Here is a 23,547-nt window from a genome sequence, read left to right on the forward strand (position 1 = left end):
CCTCCGCACTATCACTGCTTTGAGATCCACACTCCAGATCCTCCAGCTGTTCCTTTCTTTACAAGTCTGAGGGCCTGAGGATAAATCCTGGACCAGTAGTTAGTGTCATTCATCCTGGGAAAAGGGGTGAATTGCCCTCCTCTATTCAAAGGAGGCTAAAAATAGGGATGAAACTGGAGTGAAAAATGGGTGAACTCATCAAATATCCCAGCCAGTAGTATCACACCTTTGGGAGCAGATCCCAAACACAGAAACAGGGTAGCGAGTCTGGATTTTACTCTACCATCTAAAGCCGCTGATAAAAATCAGCACTGTTGCTTCCATTTGGGTTGCATTCATGTATGGTGATTACCAGCAGAAGGCCAAATCCGAAAGCCTTGGTTCCATTTTTCACCCAAATTTAACTCAACTCAAGATCCTTTGGCTTCAGTGAGTGCTTTACCTGAGAGAGGAGGGAGAGGGCATTGCCTGAGTGAAGGGCCCTTTTTTCCAAAAGGGGCAGGATCTTTCACCCTTGGCAAGCAAGCAATCATCAGGATGAACCGTGAGCAACTCCACAGGGGACGTGGAGTTTAACTCTGCAAATAAACAGTGCAGAGAGCAGACGAAGTGTCCTTTGTAATTATTAAGTTGCTTCTTCCCTTGGACAGTGCACAGCCCAGACCCGGAGAGCTCTTGGAGGGGCACATCCATCAGCAGTTCGGGGGCCTGCTTCTCCACCAAATGCCGGCTTGCAGATGCAATGGAGAAAAGGACTGGAAAGCACTGAAAGGGGCTTCCCTCCCCCATGAGATCCTGCCAGGAGGCAGTCAGATTCCTCCTACATACAGAGGGGCTTGCGGGTGCTTTCACTGTATGGGGACAGTCCATGGGCAGATCTGGGATTTTGAGAAGGGAGAGACACACATGGCATGGGACATCATCGTGCATCATAAAAAACACATTTTTCTCCTGTTAAAATGAAACTAGACACTTTACTCATATGCCAGGGGGCTAGGACTACATTATTCCGTTTATCAAAGCAAAAACAAATATAATGATCGGTATGTGCATTCATTTGCTAGTTTAAAGGTTGGGGTTTTTTTTTAAAAATGCCACAAATTAGGCAAAACATAGTCAAACTACCAGTTTCAAGAGATATTTCCTCATTAGTCCTGTAGTCATTATGGTTAGATGTACATCTCTACTTCAGGTTCATAAAGCAAAATCTAGCCGTCTTGAGCATGTGAACAGTGCCTCCATAATTCACCATCAGTCATTTCCACACCTGAGTGAATATGACCACCCCTGAGTTAAGGTTTTTAGGGAGAGCTAAAAACAATCTGCAGGGCTGTGAAATAAGAGAGACGTTTCCAGGAGCGGCCAACAGACAGCCAAGTTGCAGAAGAAAGGCTAGCTGGCAAAAGGAAACACCAAGACCATTAAAAAGGAGGCGAGGTCATTCCCACCCATGGAGTGGAGAGAGATTAGGAGGAATCAAGGAGGTGATAATGAGCCATGAAGTCAAGAAAGCCACACGATGCTAAATCCAAGGTGGACATGTGCTTGTGATGCCGCACGATGACTCTCTCAGCACTGTTTGAATAGAAATGCCGTTGCCTCTCCCAGGCACTTGGTTTTAAAGTTTGGGAAAACAGGAATGAAAGGGCAGGGAGGGCGACTGCGCCCGCCCCTGCTTGCAGCACCTCTCTCTGCAGCTCTCAAAGCATCCCCAAAAGTATGGTAGCGTAGTTTCCCCCCTCAGCTACACTCAGAGTGATGCCATAGGGACTCCGTTGACACAAATACATACAAGTAACAGGCTCAGATCTAGTCTCAGGCCTCACAGCATGCAAGCTCCTCCAGGCATGCACTTTCTGCTGCCTCCCTCACGTTCAGGAGGGAAACCCAAAATGGATCGGGCTCTATCCTTGGCCCCAGACACCTCTGGGAACCCCCACACAGTAGCCCTGGTCATCAGTCAACTTTCCCCAGGCACCCCTGGAAAGCCATGGCCTTTCCCTAACCAGGGGCTTGGATAGCATCAGGCCCTGCCCACAAGAGGGTCGAAGCCAAACAACACCATGAGCAACCTATGTCAGGAGCATATCAAGGCTGATTTGGACTCTGGTTTAAGCATCTTAGCATTTACACCTTGGCAGCTGCTGGCTCCACTCAGGGACCTGGGCATTCAGTTCAATCCCGGCTGGCACAGGTGATAACGCCGTTGTCAACTCCGGCTGCTGCAGCTGTCTCCAAAACGTGGCACATGGGCAGAAACCATCCGGCGTTGCTAGAGGGCATGGGGAAGTTTGCGTCCCACGAATGCATTTCACCAGGGCAACAAGGTTCTTGGGGTCAATCCCACCTCGTTTATTAGACCGACTAAAATTTTGATCGGTCCAGTACAAGATACGGGATGTATTCACCTGAAGAACCTTGTCTGCCTGTGTGCTTAGACCAGCACGGCTACAACCCACACCCATTTCGCCAGGGAAGGCGCAGCAGGGTGTTGCCTGCCATGCCCAGGACCATGCCCAGAGGCCAGGAACCATGGACCACCATGGGATGAGCAACCGCCCTCAAGGTTCGGCCTCTTACAAGAGGCCCAAGAAAGCAAGGCTCTTCTACTGGTGGAGTTGGGTGACACCTTCCGGATGCAGGCAATATTGCAAGCCAAGGCAATCCGACCAGGTGATGCCTTCTCCATCAGTAGTTAGGATGTTGTGGGGGATGGGATGGGATGGGAGGAGGATGGGTTCCAGTTGCTGTGCAGATCCTCACCTCAACCCCCGTTCAGCCGGATGCACGGGGCAACGGGACAGCACAGCTATGGCCGAGTCCTGCTCTGCTCCAAATAAGCAGGGATCCGAAACCAGGACTGTGCCAGTGGCATGCATTTAATAACATGGAAATTCCCGGCAAACATCACCTATCGCATGCGGGGATCTCCAAACTCCTTCATACCTTTTAAGTGGAGAGAAATATGGAGACTAAACAGGGAAGTTGGGAAGATTTGGATAAGAGAGGGATGAAAGGGTGCGGGATTTCTTTTCAAGGTTTACCAAGGAGTTGTGTAAAATCAGGATTAAAGGTGGCCTGTTTCTAAACGGTCCGGTGATCACTCCAGAGATGCCACCGATGATTCCCGGAGTCGTGAGGCATGGCTCATGTGTAATAAAACCGTTTGCAGACAGCAAGATTGTCGCGTCCCTCCTTGATCCTTTTCCAGAGCACGCTGAGATTAAGTTTGGCTTTTCCCAGAAGTTACTACCAGCTGTCCAAATGGGCCGGGGCTTTTTATGGGAGGGCAGAGGGTGTGGGGAAAGAGCCTGGCGAAACATCAAAGCCAAATCCGATCAGGCCTCCTGGTTATTCAACGTGGCATTTGTAATTGCTACAGAGATGTGTCTCCTCCTGCAAACTATAGATGTTTAAAGGAGGAGATAATAAGGACAAGCTGTCTGTGGCATGCAGGGGGCAGATGGAGCGGAGAGTTATTCATCCGTAGTGCTACTTGGTGTGTCAGCTGGAAGCTAATGCCCCTGCCTGCATCTTGCTCTGTCTTTTTTTTGAAAGGAGACGGTTTAAAAAGGAGTCAAACAACAGCGGTCCGCATCCTTTGTAGCAATATTTGGAGCGCTGCATCCGATCGGGGCTACCCGGAGCGGGAAGGCGCAGGCCCGGGGGCTTGGAGGAGATAACAGACATTTCCTGGAGATGTTGAAGACATTTCAGACCTCCCAGCTAAATTCAGTCCTACAGCAAATCCCGGGACTTGAGTCCTGACTGAATTGCGGGGGGGAAGGGACAAGACTGACATCTGCCCCGCCGAGACAGAGCCGGCGTCACAGATTTGAGGGGAAGTTTCGATGGCCGAGGCCTCGTCCTGCACCTCCACGCGCCGGCCCGCGGGCGACGGGGTCCTGCGGGAAGAAACACGCTCGTGTGTGCAAAGCGGGGGGAGCCCCTAGGTGGGAACCACCCGGCAACGCGCAGCGGGGCAGGGACGGGGCTGGGGCGGCCGCCTGTCCTCGAGCCCGAGGGACGCGGCGTGTGTTGCAAGCGCAACGCCGGGGACCGGCTCCCAAGCCCCGGACGTCTCCTGACCCCGCGGGCCGGGGCGCCCCCGGGGCCGGCGGGAGCCGCAGCGGCTCGGGGCCGGGGGACGCGTGCGCAGCGCCGCCCCTGCTCGCCTGCTCCGCGCCTCCCTCCCTGCCGGGGCGCCGGAGCGCCGGAGCCGGAGCGGAGCGGAGCCGGCGGAGCCTGGGGCCCGGAGCCCGCCGCGGGGTCGCAACTCGGATGCGCGGCTCGTGAGTGGCGGGCGGCGGGGCCGGGCATCGCCCGCCCCCGCCGGGGAGGATGCCCCGGGCTGCGGGCGGCAGAGGCGGGAGCCCCCCGAGGCGCGGGCAAGGGGCGGCCGGGCGGGGCGCCGCGCGCGGGGCCTGGGGTGCCCACCTCACGGGGCGCGCCGGGGGGACTCCCTCGGGCAGCTCCCCGGCCTTGGCGCGGCGCCACGGCCCGATCTCAGACGCGGCGGGCGAGGGGAGGGAGCCCCGTGCCCATCCCGCTGACCGGCGGCGTGGCCTGGGCGTGGGGGGCGCGGGCATCCCCGCCCGGGCCGTCTCCCCGGCAATGCCTCCACGCCGGCGCGGGATACAAGGCGTCGTGGGTGGGGGTCCCGTGTTGCCGGAGCCCGGGGCACGGCCTGCGGACGTCGAGGGGGTAGGCCACGTCCCGGGCGACACGTGCCTGTCCGTCCCCGCGTGGCCTCTCGTGACACCTGCGCTCTCGCGTGGGTCTGGGGGCGCTTGTCCAGCGGGACCGGGTGGACAGCCGGGGCCGCTGAGACCCGCCGCGTTGGGTGGCAAAACAGCCTCTAAAACCCACCTTGGAGAGGGGGGCTCTTGGAACAAGAGCCGGTCTCTCCTGCGCCTAGAGCCAGGGCTCCGGCAGGTTTCGGAGGTGCCTCGCCTGTGTGCACCCACCCCGATCCCTCCCTCCTCTCTCCGCGCCAGCCTGCCACGGCCCTGTCAGCCTTCTCGTGGTGCAGGCTGGCTGTAGAGAAGGGAAAATCCTCCAAGCTCAGGCCACGAGCATTTGCTGAGGGGTCATAAGCTATTCCTTTCCCTTCCCACTTGCTGTTTTTTTGTCCTCGCAGGCTCTTGTGACACAGAATCAATACGTACAACCCCCGAGCATCTCAAAAACCCCAGCAGCGCGTGGTGTTTGTTAACTTATTGGCAGAGGGGTTGATTCTGGACAAAGGCCCCAAATAAAACGTAGGAGACAGTCCCCAAGTTTTCTTCCGGTCACCATTGCTACCTGTTTCTGCTGGGGTCCGGCGTCACTCACCCCTTGCTGGATCCCTGCATGGTCCAGAGGGAACTCCTGCCCCACAATAGTCATTAGCATTTCCCTTCACTTGCCTAATGGCTTTTGCCTGTTCATTTGCAACTTTCAAAAGGCTTTGAGGCAATATTTTTAAAGCCAGTTATTTAAATGCTTTGTGTGAATAGTTTAAAAAGCATACTGGGTAGTGGCTGGGGGGAGGGTGGCTAGGAAGGAAAAGAGCTCATCTCATGATGAAACGGACAGTGGCTCAAGAGGGGCGAGGAGGAGATGGTAACATTGGGTGAAACTTGCCTAAATGTTCCGGGGTGTGGGAAGCGAGTGAGGTTAAACCCAGAAGCCAGCTCCGAGCAGACTGAACTTACAGGGATCTTTGCAATCTCACTACAGCCTGTTCCCAGGAGACCTGAGGCCTGACGTATCTTGAACCAACTCAGCCACCCCCCACCTTAGCATGGGCTGAAAAAAAGATCTGGTTTGGAGGCGCGCGTTATTGCTCAGTGCACATTTCGAGTAAAAACGAGTGCGTGTTATTGCTCAGTGCACGTTATCGCTTAGTGCACGTCCAGTTTGGAGGTACGCGTTAAGAGAAAAAACGAGGCACCCGTAATAGCTCTGAGTCTTGTCTAAGCCTTCCCCTCTGGGTTACCTGTTGGGTGATTACCGGTCTGTCACTCAGGTAGTTTTCCTAGGGGTGAAGCACTCTCCAGCAGGGTTTTGTCTGTGCCTGGCACTTCACTCCGAAGGGGTGACAGCTTGTTTTCGCATCAGGTCTTCTGCCAGTCCGTGTCAGGCCATCACATTGGCCCTCGTGAGTTTGCGCGCGTGTGTTAGCTCCATGCACGCACTAGGACCCTTGAAACCCGGGCTGGCCTCCTTGAACCCAGATTTCCTAGAGACGTCAGCCTGCCTGCCACGGTTAGCACTGCTAACTGCTCTTCTCCAAGAAGTCTTGCAAGCTGATTGCTGCCACCGTGTCTGGAGAGCAGACTGAGTCGTGGGAAGGAGATCCCACGGCTGTAGTGGCCGGGACCAGGCCCCTGTCACTGGGGTCTGTGGGACACATCCAGCTAGGTCCCTCCAGAAACGGATCTTCCTCCAGTTCGAATCATCGTCCTGCTTTGCAGGAAACCTGCACTTTGGAGAAGGGCATTTCTGGCTGTGAAAGAACAAAAGTCATTGTGGCATATCGCTAATTTTCTTCATCAAACCAGGCTTTGCAATGGGACTGTTTCATCCGGTCTCGGCTTACTGTAGCAGAGGTGTGATGGGGCAATCCGTATCCCATTCTGCTCTGATTAGTGCTGTCATCCCCTGGACAAGTCCAGGGGCCCCAATCCTGCAGAGACTGAAATACGCACCCCGGCCTACAGAAATGGGACCTCACCCTTGGTGAGCTTGGGGCTTTCTGCATGGCCTTTCAGGTTGCAGAGCTGTGAGCGAGTTCACTTGTGTGCCCCGTTACAATACAGCCTGGAAGTTGGGAGTGGGGGCTGCGAGGCCAGGACCGGCGGGCTAAGGAAAAATCACAGTTAGGAAAAGCAGCTTGACTTGGGCGGGTTCAATTCAGACTCCCCAAAGTCTGCCATCGTCTAAAAAGCCACCTCGAAAAACTGAGCACAGGCTTCCAGGATGAAAGCACTTTTTGGAAATCGGGAAGACGTCTCCCAAGTCTCCCCTGTGGTTTTCAGCGGGGAAGCTCTTCCTTCCTTCCAATGTAGGTCACAGAGCGAGGGAGGGAGGGATGGGGTAGGGGGATTTCACTTCTTCCCTGCTGCAATGGGAAAGAAGCTTTCGTTGTTCAATGGCTTTAATTATATAGGACAGATTTGCTCGGTGCCAGACAGGCGGGTACAGGAAAAGGCAGCTTCCTCCAGAGGTGAATCTGGAAGGGATGAACCAGAGGTGGGGGTTCACTGGACCCTTGGCGAGCCCCGTTCTCTTCTGTTTCCACCTGCCGTCCAACCCCCACATGTAAAACTTCGCGATGCCCCTGGATTGCAGTTGGAGCTGCCTCCAGCTACCCAGCGCGTGGGGTACAGATGTTTCACAGCCGAGCTGTTATTTCCAGGCGGCGCCGGCTTTGCTACCTATAGCCCTTCCAGACAGAAAACTCCTCCTGGCACTTGCTTCCTCGTGAAGGCGTCCTGTCACGGTTACAGATGGTAATGGACTTAGCTCTGAATGGCAGAGGTGGGTTTGAGTCTTTCCCTGCCTTGCAAAAAGCAAAGGTGTCATTAATCTAAGGCTCCGGGGGGAGGAGGAAAGAGAAACCTTCTGAGATGCTGTTGAATCAGACTCACAGAAATAAACATCAGTATAAGCGACCTCAAGAAAGTGCCTATCGGTGATTGCCTAATACCTCACCTTTCCAGCCGCCCCCTCCGTGGAGACAGCTCTGATTCCTGTGGTTTGACCTTTAAGGTGCTTTGCTAACGTGCTTTGGCATTGGGGAGCTACTTGTGTGTTTTCAGAGCCATCTCTGCAAAACTCTGTTGTACCAGCTTCATGCTTCATAACCCCAGAACGACACACGAGGGGCCCGGTTCCAGCGCCGCGATGGTGGTGCTGGTGGCAGGGTGAGGCAGGAGGACCTTTGGAGGGGCCCTGAGCTGTGTTGAGGACCAGGGCTCTAAGGAAAGGAAACCAGATGGCAGGCAAGGCATTTGTGGGTGAGCAAACCTTCAGTGGGTGCAGATGCTCTGCTGTTACCTGGCAGATCAGAGGGGAAAGTCAGGCCAGGAGTTATTTCTTTTTCTCCCTTCCCTTTCCTCATGCACAGACATGAAATCTGCTGGTTTCTTAAACTGTTTCCTCCAGCAGAAGGCAAACGCCCATCAGATTTTGGCTCTGCAGCATGGCAGAAGAGCATCTGTGGATGTGATCTCTGCAAAGGCAAGGGCAGCTTGAAGCTAGTCCTCCGAGAGCTACTGTTCCCAAGCAGCACCTGGGTGAGAGCTGGCTTTCCCCAGGGACTTAGCGCTGGTGAAAGGTATGGTGGTGACAGTGCTGGGGCACTGTCCTCGGACCAGGTGCAGCACAGGCAGTGTGAGCAACTCCAGCGTGCCTGAAGCCTGGTCAAACCCCTGTGTCCGCCTGAAGTTCCCTCCATGGCCTGTCCAGCCCTTGGCTTCAACAGCTGCAGGGTTTGCGGGCAGCACCAGTCACGCAACCCCACAGGAGCTGAGCACATGCACCGAGACCCAGGCAGGACAGAAAAAGGCTCTCTGAGCTGCCTGCCGATAACGAGATGATTTTAAGGCATCCTTTAGCAGGTAGTGACTTCTAGGCAGGCTTGGGTTTGCATAGGCAGGTCCTTAGGATGAAAAGCCCCACGTGCGCGTCCCCTAGTCTGCATCGGAAAGGAAGTTGCAGTCCGAGAGGCAACGAGGGCCCAGTTGCCTGGCTTGTCAGCACCGCATTTTCGTCAGCAGTGGGAAGACTTCAGCGTGACGCGGCTGGTGTTTCCTTCCTCTTCTGGAGGCTGGCGGCTGCTGCCTTTGCAGCACTCTCAAACCCTGCTCCCTGCCAGCAGTCCCAAGCTGAACCCAGCAGCTCATTTGCCACCCTCCCAAGTGTTTAAAATAAGTGTGCCACGTCTGCGCCGACCTGTTTGGTGTGATAGCGTGAGATGAGGACGGGGTCCGCGGTTCCCCCATGTCTGCAGCTGGAAGGGAGGTGACTTGTTCCTCTCTGTGCTTGGGAAGAGCACGTGAATAGTGATGGCACAGGGGGCATGTAGGTCCATATCGTGCATGGAGGAGAGGCTCCTGTGGGTCCCTGCAAACTCAGGAGGGTGTGAAGAAGAGTGACTGTGTGGGCAAGACCCTGGACTGGCATTCAGGGACCTGCCCTTAGGTTTCTGGCCTGACCTCAAGCAACCCGCTGATGTCCCTTACTCCTTGGCTTCCCCTCTGCAAACGCAGCAAATACTTCCCAACTTACATGGGGTGCTGCAGTGGTGGGAGCCATGTGCGTATCCAGCTAGATCAGCTTGCTGGCCTGGTGCACTCGCCTTCTAGGGGCAGAGGAGGCAGACGCGGTTCCTTGTGCTGCCTGCATGTGAAATTCCAGCGTGCCACCGCCTCTGAGCCACGAGGCTAGCTGGTGCGCGATAACCGACAAATTTGCCTGATTTAGCTTCCCTCCTTAGGAACAGCAGTGGCCCAGCCTGGCACTTCCTCTTGCCAGGGTCCTGCCTCTGGCAGCTGCAGCTGCTTCTGGGGAAGAACCAGAGACAGGAAAGGAGCCTCCTCCTAACTCCCAGGAATGAGAAGCTGGGTCAGCGCTCTGAGGTTTTGCAGTTAGTCCCAAACTATTCCTGTTCTTGATACTGTATGTTGGATGGTTTGGTCACACGTCCAGGCTCCCCCAGCTCTTGCAGAGCTTTTGGCCTCGGTGACCTCCAGCGGCATGGAGTTCCCCAAGCTCTTGTGTTGCCTGCAAAAAGCCTCTCCTTGTCTCAGTTGTGATGTGCCCCCTTTTGCTGCCTTTGTCCTGTATTATGAGAGCGAGCAGGCTCCCTTTTCCCAGTCTGTCTTTTTTCTGCAAAGGGATATGCCTGGAAGTGGTTCTCATTCCGGTGTGGGTGACCGAGATGCATTTGAGCACAGATTTGCTGGCGCAGGCCCCAATATTCACATCAACCCTCGCCCTGTTGGTGCCATTCCCAGCCTGGAAACCTGTTCACACAAAGCAAACTCAGGGTGCAGGACAGGTGGACGCTGCTCCTGTACACACATCCTGCATGCTTTCCTCAGACGGAAGAGGCTGCGAACAAGATGGCCAAATGTCCATTTGCGGCCCATCTAAGTCTGTCCCTCCTTTTCAAAGAGCATCTCTCCAGGCCGCGCACAAAGCTTTATTGGATCCTTGCCTTGCCTCGTCTCTCTAAGTCTTTAAGTGCTAACCTGACGTAGGCATGTTTCAGTAGGTGCCTTGGCTGATTGAACAACCAAGCTGCTTTCCTGGATGTTTTGAAAAGTTTCCAGAACTGCAGCCATGGCTCAGTCCCTGTAACTGGAACTGGGGTTACATAGGAAGCACCAAACCACAGCGCATGGAGTGGGCAAGTAACAGCTGCCTTGTAGTGCCCACGCTGGCCAGGGAAGAGGAATGGAGTGAAATTGCTCTTTCCCTTGCCCTACACTCTCCGGGTCTGCACAGTGCCCGGTGCAGGAGCGTTTAATCCTTCAGAAGCTGGAGCAGGATCTGCCTGTCTGTGCTGGGGCCTGAGCTGGCTAGCAAGGGGGTCCTGAAGCAAGAGTACCAGCCCTGGAGGCTCCAGAAAGGTGCTAGCGCAGCACCCGATGCCCGAGAAGGCCGGGCCATATGGCCACCTTGGGGACCCTTTTAATGGGATGTTCTCTGAGCCCGGGGCAGGCTGTTCTAATTCCCTTTTATCCCTGTGCTGATGAAAGGGAAACGCTCCTAATGAGTCTCATCCCCTGAAATGAAGTCTCCAGAGGCCAAGGCCCTTGGCTGCCTGGGAGGGCAGGCCCTGATCGGCCTTGCTGCCCACGGTGCAGCATGAAAGTCGAGCGTGGCATCTTCTCCATCGCCTGATACGCTGATGCTGCCGGGACCCTGGCAAGGTATTGGGGGTCTTGTTTGAGATGTGCAAGGCTGGGTTTGACTTTCTGCTACATGTGCTAGGGGGGAATTTAAGCCTCCCTCAAAGGCACTGGTGTTGGCTGTGGCCCAGGCTGGGGGCTGGGCTGGGCTGTGCTCATGCTCCTGCTGGGGCAAAGCCAGAGGTTCCTGGCTAGAGGGTCTTGCCCCTCTGCTTAGGGTCAGAGCGATGATATATTAGAGATCCAGAAGGACTTTTACCCCATGGTCTGCTTGGTACGGATTTGGGGGGTGCCTTTCTCTATAGAGTATATTAGCAACCTTTTGCAGAACCAGGACGTTGGCCACCATCGTCCCCCTGGCTTACCTGCGGCGGGTCAGGGTGTAATGTCTTGTGTTGTGTCAGGGCTAACAGGAGTTTGATGAAGAGTTTAGATTATTGATTTAGGTAGGATGGTTTGGATAGGGCTGATCCTGCTGCAGGCAGGGGGTTGGACCAAATGTGACCTCTGGTCCCTTCCAGCCCCACTTCTCTGTGATTCCCAGGCAGGGCTGATATATTAATAGTGAAGGATTCAGTGGGTGGCTGCTCAGGGATGGGTTGTATCGGGCAGCAAGGGAAAGGACTTAGAGCTGCCATGCTCACCCAAATGGCCTCTGCCGTACTCCTGATTGTGGCTTCCCAGCATCTCTTCCCCCAAGATTGCACCCAGGGTCTGCTTAGTGCATGCACCAGGAATGCTTTTCCTGCCATGACCCATGCAACGAGAGAAATGCAGCACCCAGAGCACCGTGCTGTACTTTGGTCTTTCCTTTGAGGTAGCTTGTCTTTGCCATGGTTTGCTGAGAACAGGGCATGTGGTTGCAACTCTGGTTAACCCCTGCTGCTTTGTGTCAGTGGGGTCCAAGTGTCACCAAGTTAAAGATGATTTCATATAATTGGTTACTTCTGTAGCTGAGAAGTTTTGGGTTTACTGTACAACCCCAGCTAACTGAAAGGCAACCTGAGCAGAGAAGGGTCCGGTTTTGGGCCCCCCACTGCAGAAAGGATGTGGACAAGTTGAATCCGGTGGTTTCAATGGTTGGGAGGTTGGGGGACAGGACTAGTGAGGAGAGGCTGAGGGAACTGGGCTGATTTAGTCTGCAGAAGAGAAGACCGAGGGGGATTGAATAGCAGCCTTCACCTCCCTGCAGGGGGGCTGCAAAGAGGACGGAGCTGGGCTGGTCTCAGGGGGGGCAGACGACGGGACAAGGAGCAATGGGCTCAGGTTGCAGCAAGGGGAGTTGAGGTTGGATATTAGAAAAAACTTCCTCACTCGGAGGGTGGTGAAGCACTGGGACAGGTTACTCAGAGAGATTGTGAAGTCTCCATCCTTGGAGGTTTTTGAGACTCCTTATATCCTCCTAGACAAAGGGGGATCTAGTTGGGGCTGGTCCTGCTTGGACCAGGGGGTTGGACTAGATGTGACCTCCTAAGGTCTCTCCCAACCCTCCTCCTAATTTTTTCTGATTGCAAGGGGGAGGATATCCAAACAATGGCTGGACCTACTGAACAAGACAGGGTAGATCTTGCACCTTGAAGACAATATCAACCATGTGTGTAACATAAGCTTTTGTCGGCAGAGGGGTGGCTTCACCAGATGTTGCCCTGCCTGACTTTAGACTGACGCAGCTAACTCCCTCTCTGTGGCACTATTGACCCAGGGTCAGAAGGGATCTCCAGGGCATGGGCATGTTCCCGGGGTCTTAGGAGCTGGGTGCTAGCCGTGTCCCCTTACCCGAGCCCCTGGAAAACGGCCAAGAGCCTTGACAGCCATTCTTCCTGGGCCATCGAGGCTTCTCGCCTCCTGTTCTGACCTGAGCATCTCTCCATTTCCAAACGTGCATCTGCTCTCGCTGCTTGCAGGCAGAAATCCTCCTGCTTCCAACCTCTCTGCTGCTTTCCGGGGAGGTCGCGGTGATGTTGGCAGAGGGAGATCTGCCTGCATGAGGGGAACGAGCAGATGAGCGTTGTTTCTTCACCATTTTGCACTTCCCCTTAGTAACACAGGCCAATGAAGCATCTCTGGTGTGTGCAGAACTGAGGAGCTGTACACAAAGAGCTCCATCTTTTTAGAGAAGCAATGGCTTTTCCTCCTGGGTTGTTCTCCCACCTAGAAGCTAAGTGTCTAGGACAGTGGTTTGCAACCTGTAATCCACCTAGCCCTGGGGATCCACTGACTATGTCTAAGGCGTCTGCAAAAGATGGCTGTGATCAAATGTATGCAAATACTTTCACTCACAATGCAATGGGGTCTGCAGCTCCCTTCAAAATGTTTAGGGGCTGCAAATGAAAATAAAAAGATTGAAAACCACTAGTCTAGGAGACCAGAGGCCTGGAAAAATAAGCTGGAAGTGCTCCCAGGAAGTCCTGTCCTCCAACCCCCATGCTCAAGGCAGGATCGACCCTGCAGCTACACTTCTAGTTCCCATTGAGCCTGCCTCTTGGTTTGCAATCCTCAGGCTTCCCAAGGCCTGGAGACAATAGGGGGTTTTCCTCGACTTCTCTTCCCCCCCCCGTCCCCAATCTCTCCGTGCCCTTACCACTGGTTCACTTGCATGCATCTCCAAGCCCCGCTCTTCTCTGTCCTCAGGGGCTTCAGGACAAGAGACGGCAGGCAGCATCGCCGCAAGCTTTCAGACTTCCTGCCTGAGTCATTTGTGGCAGGCCCCCCTCTCATCGCTTCCCCCACCGGGGCCTCGAGAGAGCCCTGTCGTAGCGGGATGCTCACTGCTCTGTTCACCAGGGCAGGTCTGAAGTGTCCTTTTTCTGAGGAAGACTCTGGTGGCTTCCACCTTTGGGGGACTTCCTCTTGGTCGCTTTCTGTCCGCGTGTGTTTTGCAATGAACCCTCCCAGGGTGGATAAGGGCAGCTCCTGCTCAACACCCCTCCCTGCCCATAGTCACTCCATTCATAGACCTTGAAGCCAGCAGGAACGGCGAGACATTGTGGCCGGACGCTCAACCCCACCGCAGGCTGTTCGTGCAGTTGCCCCTGCAACCCAGGTTTAGCTTGTGCATCTCTTTCGGGCACAGTTTGAGGACCTTGAGTGCAGGCCGAGACAGCCCTTCAGTCCCACGTTTGGGCTCTCAAAAGGAGGGTCCCGCACTTCCGTGGGTTAACATTTCCACCCCCTGCACCAGAGCACCCTCCATAGACACTCCCAAAGCTCGAGCAAAGTTGCCATAGGGCTGGGCAGTCCAAACTGCTGGCACCTGAGCAGTCACATCTGTAAAGAGGGCCCAAGCCTCCCTCCAACCACGGTACAAGAGTGCTCAGAGCTTGGTCCCACGGTGGCATCGGACTGCCATGTTCATCGGGATGTTTCTCTGCTGCCATTTTGTTCACGGGAAAGGAATCCAAGAGGCAGCATCAGACGCCAGGGAGGGTTTATCGCAGGACCGGGGAATTGGAGATTGCCCCAGGCTCAGCACCAGAAAGGCCAGGCAGCCTCCGGACAGGTGGTAGCCAGCGTACCTTGGCTGGGATTATCCCTTTCTCTGCCAGAGCAATGGGTGCCTATTTATCTTGCCTTAAGAGTGTGGACAGGAGTTAAAGGGGGCAGGGTTTTCCCACTAAGCAATGCCTTCTTTTTCTGGCTGGTAGATGGCCAATGTGTGACGGCTGGGGCCTGAATAAAAGAGGGGTAGACTGCATCTGGGCTTCATCAGCTGGTGGGTAGAAAGAGGCAGATGGGCAGGTCAGACTGCAGATGGGGAGTCCTGTCCACATGGTCATTCGTCCAGTCGCAGGGTTGCTCCATGGCGCTCCACAAGGACACCCCCAAGCACTGCTCGTGCTTTGGCCCCCTGCTCAGCCAGGCATCCCAGGCAGATGTGCTGGAAATTCAGTGGACATTGAGCTGTCAGCCCCTTGGGGCACCTTTTGAAAACCCCAAGCGGAGAAGACTAGCAGGTTTCCAAGGAAATAAGCGCCCGGAAAAAGTCACGGCCCCACATCAGCCTTGAAAGCCAGAAGAGAGCGAGCATCGATTTTTATCGGGGAGAGCCGCGACCCCTCCATGGTTCCAGCTGAAAAGACTTTATCAAGCCGGCCTCCTTGGAGAAAGCCTGCGCTTTGCCAGCACGTCTGTGGTTTCTGGCCTTCTCGTTTGATGTCAGCATTTCCCAGTGACACGCGAGGGCCCTTTCTTAAACATTCATCTGGGTTTGATTCTCCCTCGGGTGGCTCCGTTCCTCCAAAGGTGGGCTGAGTCATCTCCTTGCCTTTCATCCTGCGAGGAGTTTGCATAACACAAATCGTTCCTAATGAATTTTTTCCCCCTCTCCTCGCTGGGCAGAAAGGGGAGGAGGGGGCAGGATTTCACCCGGGGTCCGGCAGATCCACTCTTCCCCCAAATCATGAGCATTGTAGGCAGCCCGAAGCGGGTGTGCCTGAGGTCTCTCCTCCCAGCGCTGATTCGTTCCAGTACTGGAAAATATAAAATCAAAGCAGGTGTTGTCTGCCCCGCTTTGTTCCTCGAGGGATGGATGGGCCACGCTGAGCGATTGCTACAGTGAGCTGCATTGCACAAATCCCCCGGGCGCTGATGGCGGGCGGGAGCTTTCTATACGTATCGCGCTGCTCAGTGCACAGGGGCTTGCGGTGAAGCCAAGCCCGTATGGGAAGCAGCAATACGCCAGCCTTGGCGACTTGCATCTCCAGCTCGGGAAGCATCAGTCTCTGCTGTGTGAGCGAGGGGAATTGTAAAGTTCACTCACTGGGGAAGGCAGATGGGACTGATTGTGTCGAGCTGTCACAGTCCCCTCCGCACTGAATAGTCTGGGCCTTCCCGGTTGGTTTTCATGGTTTTTCTCCATTTTTTCCCCACTGGCTGGGTGCATGGTGTCAGGGTCTTCTCCGCCAAGGAGCTCAGGCATGCCTTTGGTTCGTTCATTATTTGTTTAGCCTCTCTGCTCGCTATTGATTATTCATCTATTATGGAGCATTAACAGTCACGTAATAGATGGCTGTCTGGCCCGCTTGGCGAGCTCTTCCATAAAGATGCTGTTTGATCTTCAGCACTTGCCTTATTAAATCTTGGTTACTGCTTGGGCTATTTTTATGCTACCCAAATAACAAACTAGCTGCCTTTTGGCGAGAGAGGAATGGGTGTGGGGTAGGAGCTTTGCAATGTGGAACGAGGCTGCAGTGCATGGGTCTAGCACGTGGCAACCGTCTCCTGAGACTTCCCCAGTGCAGGGGATGGGACTTCAACCAAAACCGACTTCAGCTTTGTGGCCGTGCTTGGAGCGCAGTGTATTTTAGGGGCTTTGCATCTAACCCGGTGTCGTCTTGCAAGCATGAATCGGGATAACCAAATGGGTCCAGAGACCCAGTGCCATTAATGAATGAATAACCCGTATTTTGCTGCAGAAGCCCAACAGGTCCCCAGAGGCAAGCAGAGCCAGGCCGAGAAATTTTTACAACCTGGTCGGGGAAGTCTTCCCTTGTCCGGTTGGGCTTCCTCCGAGACCCCCACCTCGGCCACAGCAGCTTGGCCAGACACCCACCCCAGTGGCTTTGTATGCCCCCCTTATAAGATTTTGCTGGGCTTTTACTTTACAGCGATTGCCATTCCCCTCCTCCCTCCCCGACAACTTCGAGAAGTTTGATGCTTCTGTTTGTTGCCGCTGTAGCTAAAAAGAGCTCCGATCCTTGGCATTTTATATAACCCTTTATGGCTGTGGACAGATTTAGGGCAAGGCAGCCGATTACAACTGGCTTCTCCATCTCCCTCCCCCCACCATGACTTCGTTCCTACAAGTGCAGAATGGCACGCGGATACATCACAAGTGCCTTTCTGGGTGGCGAGCGAGACTTTGCAGGGAGCGGCATTCCTTTCCAGGCTGGGGAAGTCGCAGCACGAGTCTAACATGCTGCTAAATCCCAGCCGGTCCAAGCACCACAGGGCCATCCCCTGCTGGGATGTTGTCTATCCTCATCAGCCCTTTGCAAGGCTTGAAATACCCCCTGTTTCTCAGTACTTTCAGGTCTCCAATGCAACCTGGGGGTTGCCAGCACAGCTAATAGATGCAGGAGAGGGGCTGGGTTAGGGTTAGGGCCTGTTGCCACAGCTGGATGCAACATCTGCTCGCCCTCCTGCTGAGCTAGGGGAACTGCAGCACTGCGAACGAGGATGGCCCTTGTTCATGGCCACGGCAGTGGAGGTTGCTGGTTCCCGGTGTGTGGCGGGCGCGTGGGTGGGCAACAGCCACGTAACCCCCAGCCCGGCTCCTCTCTGCACAGCATGCGTGCCTATATTTCGTGGGCTAGCTGTCCATCCCACCGGTCCCCAGGGGGTCTCAGCACTGTCTCATGGGACGGGTCCCTGGCAGGATGAGGCCCCCCTGGACTCTGCCCCTCCGCTGCCGTTTCTAGCTCATTCCCTGCCGTTGTGCTGAATCACGGATCCAGCAAGGAGCAGGAAGGTGCCTTGGTAAGAGGCTGCACCCGCAGAGAAGAGCTGTGACACATGTAAACGCTGAGGCAGAGACGGCTGCCGGCAGCACTGTTGAGTCAGGGACCCGGGCGGCGAAGGCACACGAGTTTTTTGGGACCGGAGGACGCGCGGCTGCCGCGGGGGATGTCTAGACAGCAGGCAGAGACACGGGTGAGCTGGGGACCCCCGACCCACTCGGATCTGGCCGGGGCTGCCTCCCCAGGGAGCGCGGCCTCTGCGCTGACTCACCCGCGGCGCCCGGCCCTGCCCTCGAGTCATCGTGTGTTTTTTTTAAATAGACCTCGGAAGAAGCAAAAAGCAACGCTGCCGCCAATAATAGCACGGACGACTTCCTGCCCGGGTGGCAGGTGGCAGGAGCAGCCTGTGAGACAGCCGTGGGCACACCGAGAAGGGACAGGTGTCTCTGCGAGCTGGGGCAGGGAGCCCTGATTTTGCAGCTTTCCCCCTCGCTGGTGCATGGACAGCATCTGTATACGCTCCCTCTGTGGGCCAGGATGCCTGCACACCCTGCACCCAGCAAGCTTGGCGCCCACTTGCTCTCTTTTTCCATGCCCAGTGACCTCTGGGAGGTGGCTGCATGACCGCCTCTGCTCCAGTTCGAGCCTGGGAGGTGCAGAGTAGTTGCCACGTGGCTTCGGGAAGCACAATCAGGATTGGGCCCTAGCCGAGTCACCCACATCCCAGGTCCCTTAGGTGACGCACCGAGGCAGGGAGGTGCTGCGTGGGGAAGAAGTATGGTGCGGGCAGGGCGTACCGGCGGGGTTGTCGTGCCACCGGCACAAATCCCAGTGCCACGTGCAGGGTAGGCAGCGTGGCTGGCGTGAGCGAGCTGGAAGCCGTGGGCAGCACCTCTCCCGGTGGCCGTCTGCAGACGGATGCCAGATCTCCCACGGGAGGCTGTTTTGGGGGCAGAGACGAGGGAGTCGCCATGGGGGGCACATGGGTCCCATGCGGGAATTAGGGCACGGCCTTTCATTGGTGGGGAACGTGCCCAGGCTTCTTTGGAGCTGGAGCCCGCAGGGCAGGAGGAGAGACACGCTGCATTAAGGGACCACATCAAATGCCCCAGCAAATGTGACACACAGCTGGCCCACTTCCTCCGCCGACTTTCTTGGGGGCTGCGAAATGCAGCCCACACGGGCTTCCACATCGCTGGTGGGCGCAGCTCGAGAAGGCGGCTTTGGTTTTACAGTGGCATGCATCGGCACCAGTCCTGTCCCCCTGTCCCCACAGGCCAAGGCCAGGTGTGGGTCTAGGGGATGGGGGAGACCTCTAGTTTCATCCAAAGAGTCCGAGGATTTGCTCATGGTCGTGGTCTCTGCGCTCAGAGTGACAGTCCAAATGGTGCCTCCTCCACCTGGTCCATGCCACCAAGGCTTTTGGCACAACTCAGGTCCCCCCCTGCAAAGCTTGGCCTGTACCCACATCCAGCACCCCCCCCCGCAATGGCACTGCCCCTCTGCCAAGCAGAGCCAAGCTTGCGCGTCCAAGAGCCGGCAGGAGCTGTGCGCCGACACTCCCGCCGCCTTTCCGGGCACAGGCTGCACGGCTGCTGGAGGGGACCTGCCAGGAGCCCAGGGACGTGCATCACTTCTGGAGGCCTGGCCGTGGCAGCTGCTGTGTGCCCTGGGGGCAGGTGTGTCCTGTCCATCTTTAGTCTTTTTTTGCAACCCTTTAAGTAGCAGGAGCACAGCAAGGCTTCCCCTTTGTGCAGGACATCAGCTCCATGCTCTTCTTTCCCCTCCCCACAAAAGCAGCCTGCGAGAGGGTTTGGCTGCAGTGCTTGGGACTTGCCATTTGGCTTCAACCGGAGAAGGTTTTGGGGGCAGGGTAGCATGGGAGGGAGGAGGAGGCCTTCTTCAGCAGATGTCTTTGATCATCAGCAGAAGCAGCGAGGGAAACCCTGGGGCACCAGGTGGAAAGGTACTTAGACTCCAGCTTGGGATGCACTCGCAGAAATACCCGCTCTGTCCCCACCCCCCGGAGAAGCCCGCTGCTTTCTGTGCTTTCCCAGGCCTGTCCAGTGCAGGAGCAGTGGGTGGTGGGGTCTTCCACCCCCATCCCAGGCTTGGTCCTGGGAGCCAGGGGACATTACATTCCTGCTCTGTGCGATGGGGGTGGGAAATGCAGCCCCCCCGGCCCATGGCCACGGCTGCTGGGCCCTTCTCTCTCCTGCGCCGAGAACATCCTCCTGCATCTCCGCTGCTTGTTGTCAGGGGCGGGTGGGCAGGGATGGGATGCTCCCAGGCTCCGGGGCCCTGGGAAACAAAAGCATCTGGAGCAAGCAAGAGGGGCAGGGGCCGTCACCAGAAAGCTGTCGGCGTGCAAAGAGGAACCCCTGGCTTTCCGGTGCCGAGGGCGAGAATGACTTTGCAAAAGGAACCCTCGGTGCTGGATCGTGCGCGTGCCCGGGCGCAGGACACATCACTTAGCCCCGTGCCTCTGTCAGGGGCAGGGAACCGCCATGGGGCTGAGAAACCTTGAGGGAGGCTCTCTGAGCTGAGGCACGGGTGACCCTCTGGCTTTCGTCGCCTGTTGAGATCCTGACTCCCGCCCTGCCCCACCCCCAGCGCCATGCTTTCCCCATCCTGCCGCTTGGCACCCGTGTCTTTACCAAGACATCTTGCCTCTAGTGGCCTCGGAGCCATCCAGTAGAGATGCCACCTCTTCCCTGGGGTTGACTCCAAGGAAAGTGGCTGTACTCCTACCAGGATTCCTCCCGTTTGCCACTCTTTAGCCATCAAAAACCTCACACTATTCCAGGCCCTTCCCTTATGTAGCTGGATTCTGTATCCAATGGGTAGGTACTACAGATACGTATCACTGAGGCACCCCTGCGGGCGCTTTCAGTGGCTGGCCTTGCAGTGACTCACGAAAGAGGAAGGTCTGGCCTTGCTAGCAATTGCTGCTCCCCGCCCGGTGGCTGGAGCCGTGGGGAAGTCATGCATGTTGGGCAAGATGGTTATCTGGTTATGTCAGACAGCGCGGGGGCCATCTCCGCTGCATGCAGCAGCGCGAGCAGCAGCAACGCCGGAAGTGGGAAGTCACTGCGATAGGCAGATGCTGTGGGGTATATTTGGTACCCTCACCCAATCGTCTGCCAGGGGGCTGGGGGAGCCAAGCTGGCGCCAAAGCCTTCCTGGGAGAAGGGGAAACCGGTGCATTCGTGTGTCCAGGAGGGGACAGTGGTTTTCCCCCCATGCCTGAGTGATGGGAAGGCAGGCTCCATATCTTCTAGACCCCATCGGTCCCTCCCGTGCATAGAGGGACCAGCCTGCTCGCCTCACCTGGCGTGGGAAGGCTGCCCAGTGGGGACAGGCTCGTTGACAAAGCTTTCCCAAAAAAGGTCTGAACCCTTCACTTGCTTCTGCCACTTCCCTCGCCACTCCCTTTCCTGTGAGAGAGAGGATGTGCTCAGTTTTCTCTCTCTCTCTCTCTCTCTCTCTCTGTCTCTCTCTTCAGACCTGCCCCATCACTTAAATGCTTCCCTTAAGCGGAGAGGCTGGCACGGGGACCTTGCTCGGGAAGGGAGTCCAGGATGGCTAGACGGAAGGTTTCCACCCACAGACCAGGTACCATCAGCCCGGCTTTGCTAAGTGGCTTCTCCCCCAGGGCCCGAGGTGCCCGGTTGTGGCAGGCTGGGCTCAGCACATGCTGGGGGGAGCGGGGCAAGCTTTCTGCCACCTCCGCAATTCCCCGATGATGGGGTTGACAGGATGCAGAACAGCAGCTCTGCGTTGTCCCCACCCCTGGTCGCGGCCGACTCCCACGCTGCCTGAGGTTTCCCTCCCTGCAGAGGGGAAATCCGCTGGTGAACAGCTTTGCCGCCACCTTGCAAGGCCCCGAGAGGCTAAGACTCAAGCTTTGCTGCCTGCAGCGACAAGGGAAGTAGGCGCTGCCAGGGCAGAGCCTGCTCCTAGCACTGGGCCGCCCAGCAGTAGGGTCTGCAGCGGTGTTGCAACCTGCGGCTGGAGGAGAGGGGCTGGTGTGTCTTGTGGGCAGTCCCCAGAAGCCCCTGATCCACCTTGAGAGAAGTCAGGCAACACCCTTAGCTATTTGGGCCAAAAGGCTCGGTGCCCCCGATGCATCAGTGCATCCCCGTTCTGGTTCAGTGTCCCCAGAGAAACCCCGCTGTGTGGGCTGACCCTGGCTGGGTTCCCCCTGCCCAGTGCATGAAGTTAGCCCCAAACTTTCTGCCCTTCCTGGCTGCCTATCTGGGGCCTGTGGCCAACACCAGAGATTCCCCCCAGCCCTCTCCAGCCCCACAGCAATACTTCAATCCACTTCTGCTCCGCCTGTTTTCTAGCTTCTCATTAGGAGTCCCGAATCGGCACCAGGGAGTGCTGCAGACAGCGGGGGGCGGCATTTTGGGTGCTCTTCTGTACAGATCTAGGCACTCGCTTACGTGGTATGTAAACGGGGCAGGGGGAAGGGGTGGATTTTATTCTGGGCCCACATCGTTTCCTCTGGAGCAGACGGGGAAGTGGTGATTGTGTTGACACTTGGCCCCTGGGTGTTTTTCTGTGCCGAAGCATCGTTGGGTCGTAAAGGGAAGGGTAGCTCCGCGGCCCCGTTCGGATGGCGTAAGCGGGGCGTGGGGTTACATCACAGGACATTGTGCGGCGCTAGGTTGGGAGCGGGGCCTACTCGTGTGGATCTCCATTGCAAAGGGAGAGTTTTCCTCCTTTTTGTCGGCTGCTCTTGGCGGGGAAAAAATCCACTCCCCGCTTTTTGGCGGAGCTTTTCCCTCTCCGTCGATCAAATAGCTCAATACCAGAATCAGGTTCCCTCCTGATGCAATGGAGATTTGTCTCTTGCCTCGCTTCTGTCCGCATGAGTCCTTGGCGTCAGGGCGGCGTGGAAGCGTGGGATCCCCGTTTGTTGTTTAGCGAAGCTCACGGAGACGCATTTCCCACCGGTAGTAGTTAGCTTGGAGAACCCAAAGGCCAGGTCTTTCTAGCATTTAAATGTCACAAAGGATCAAAGCTGAGGCCTTGCATGCTCCCAAAGTTCATTCCAATGCGGTTGTTGTTGTTTTTCTGCCGATAACCCCGTTTCCTTCCTCGGCACTGGCCAGGACACATGAGTTGGAGATACAGCTCCAAGGTCAGATGTCACAGCGTTTGCTCACTGGGTAACACCCTTGTTCTTGTAGAAGGATGCCTGCCTGGCCATTCGTCTGCCTCCTAAGGCCCCTTTGCAAATGGATCGGGTGCACACCTTGCAAAGGCAACAGGGCCCCTAAGGTCCTGCTGTGTCATGGCTCAGGCACCCAGGGCCTTGGGGGATCTTTTTGGCGTGACCCTGCCCAAGACCAAGACTGAAGCACACACCTGGAAACCTGTTGCAGAAGTACATGCGTGTGCACCCCTTCCTCAGGTGTTGGGGGTCCTGGCCCAGGCTAACAAGACCAAGAAAGAAAGCTCTCTCTTGCACATTAAAGCATGCAACTCGCTGCCATCAGATGTGGGCGCTGACCGTTTAACCAGATTCACACAAGGATTGGAGAAATTTTTGGAGGAAAGGAGCATCGGTAGCTACCGAACGTGGGAGCGAGGAGTACAGTTTCCTAGATCTTACAAGCTCTCCGGCGTGGTGTGGTCAAGGTGGCCCTACGGGCAGGCCGGGTGGTGGGCAGCGATGGGGAAGGCCTTGTGATTTTCCTGACCGTGTTGTGCTTGGGCACAGCGGCCCCTTTAAGGGCAGTTCGGTTCTCTCCGCTTGGGAAATCTCCCCTGTTAAAGTCTTCCTCTTTTCAAAGCTGTGCACACACGCGGTCCTCTTCCTTCCAGCTCTGCTGGGCCCTCGAGGCAGAGCGCTGGTCGCTGCCCGAGCTGAACTTCCTTCTTCGTGTGCCGTCAGCCCAGCCTCCCTATCTGAATTCCCCGGGCTCTGGACGCAGCCGGTGCCTGCCCGTCCTCTCCCCTCTCACCAGCGCTCCCACAAACCTCTTGCACACTGTGCACAGGTGATTGCCATGTGAGGAACCAGCTCCTCTCCACCCGCAGTGCCCAAGTCGGTGGCACCCCCTTGGAGCCAGGAGTGCTGCCACCACCGCTGCCACCAGCTCCGTGTGCAGAAGGCACCCCAGGCACTAACCATTAGGATGCGACCCGGTGCCTTGTTGCTGCTATTTTTCCCC

At 56.3% G+C, this 23,547-nt stretch overlaps 1 protein-coding gene across 2 annotated transcripts in view; it reads left to right on the plus strand.

Moving 5' to 3' along the window:
- The first annotated feature begins 4,141 nt into the window (after nucleotides 1–4,141).
- Nucleotides 4,142–23,547, plus strand: part of RGS19 (regulator of G protein signaling 19) — a 41,320-nt gene continuing 21,914 nt past the window's right edge. The window contains exons 1-2 of one of the 2 annotated variants that reach the window (XM_090064293.1): nucleotides 4,201–4,292; nucleotides 20,868–20,977. The gene's annotated coding sequence lies outside the window, so the exon portion shown is untranslated. Of the gene's footprint in view, nucleotides 4,293–20,867; nucleotides 20,978–23,547 lie in introns of both variants that reach the window. The other variant, XM_090064291.1, reaches the window with a different exon arrangement.

This window comes from Crocodylus siamensis, chromosome 10 (assembly GCF_052110815.1).
Source record: "Crocodylus siamensis isolate JL-2025a chromosome 10, ASM5211081v1, whole genome shotgun sequence".
NCBI classification, from domain to species: Eukaryota; Metazoa; Chordata; order Crocodylia; family Crocodylidae; genus Crocodylus; species Crocodylus siamensis.